We start from the raw sequence: 1,595 nt of genomic DNA on the forward strand, positions 1-1,595 counted from the left end.
GCATAAGGAGACTTCACCTCAACCAACTCTTCTGTGATCACTTCCCTGACAAGAAAAAAAGTCAACCAGGGGTCAAGTGATGACAACGCTGATGGAGGAGGAGAACACAGAGAGAGAATCGAGGATGGCAGAGCAGAGGAACAAAGTACAAGGGGAGAAGAAAATCCAGCAGGAGCAGGAGAGGAGCAGGAGCAGGGGCTGGAGGAGCTGGGGCCGGGGCGGGAGCAGGAGAAGAAGGAGCAGGAGGAGCAGGAGTAGCAATGTGGAGAATGAAGAGAAATGAGCAGAACGAAAAGAAAGGAGGAGGCAAGAGCGTGACAGTGAATGTGGATAGATTGATGGAGATGAAAGAAACAGCAGCAGGAATGGAGTGGCGGAAAAGGAAGAAGACAAAGAAGACGAGGAGGGAGGAGGGAGGAGGGAGGAGGGAGGAGGGAGGAGGGAGCAACAGGATGGCCTGTGGTGGTTGGATACCAGAAGGGTATGTCTCCCAATTTCCTGATTGACAGAAAGTCGACCAAGTTCGCAATCCCACAGGTGATACTGGAAAACGTAGAGTCTCTGAGCAACATCAACCTCTCCCCCTCTCCCCTCCTACCTATCCTACCACTCCTTGCTCCTGCTCCCTCCCTCTCCTTCTCCTCGTCCTACCTGTCTTCCTTCCAAGTTCCTTCTCCCTCTATCGTCCCCTTTCCCTCCTACCTCTCTTCTCCCCCACTGTCCTTTGACATTCCTCAATCTTTCCCTCGATCATTTCTTGCTCCTTTAACTCGAACCCTCCTCCTCCTGTCCCCATTCCTCCCCTCCTCGAGATTTTTCGTCAGCTCCTCCCCCTCCTCTCACCTGTGGAAAGTGTGAACACGGATAGAAGCGGGGAGAGAGCGAATGCGGTCAAGGTCGTTGAAACCCTGAGACTCTTTCCACCTGCACAACGAGGATGAGCATGAGGTAGGAAGGGAAAGAGTGGAATGACAGGGTTAGGAAGACAGTGTTGAGGTGAGAGGCAGGGGAGGCAAGCTCAGGGAAGGACACGATAGGAAGGGGGGAAAGAGAAGGGTCGATTGGAGGAGGAGGAGGAGGAGGAGGAGGAGGAGAAGGTGATGGATATGGAGTTGGGAAAAGGGGAGGGGGAGAGGGCGGGGAAGGATGGGGGAGCAGGAAGAGATACTCTCCTGAAGCGAAAGTAATCCTCCACTTCCTCTCTGACGTCTTCTGAGATGTTCCTCCTCGCAAGGTAGTCGATCATGCCGTCTGCCTCCTTCTTGAACCTTGAGTTCTGTCCCGTTGATTCCTGTACGCTGAGGATGAGGAGCAATTCTACTGGATGGGGGAAGAGCAAGATGGGCAGGGAGCAGGGAGCAGGGAGCAGTCTGTACCACGTAGTAGATTCCCAGCCTCAAGAAGAGGAAGAGAAGAGATAGCAGGCCCAAGACCTGCAGTCAGTCACAAGGCAGAGGAGAGGAGAAGAGAGGAGAGGAGAGGAGAGGAGCGGAGAGGAGAGGAGCGGAGGAGAGGAGAGGAGTGATGGCATTGGGGTAGGGGGGAGGAAGGAGGGAAGAGGGGGAGAGGAGGTAGCAGATAGGAAGAGGTTGACA

Source organism: Guillardia theta (assembly GCF_000315625.1).
Source record: "Guillardia theta CCMP2712 unplaced genomic scaffold GUITHscaffold_2, whole genome shotgun sequence".
NCBI lineage: Eukaryota > Cryptophyceae > Pyrenomonadales > Geminigeraceae > Guillardia > Guillardia theta.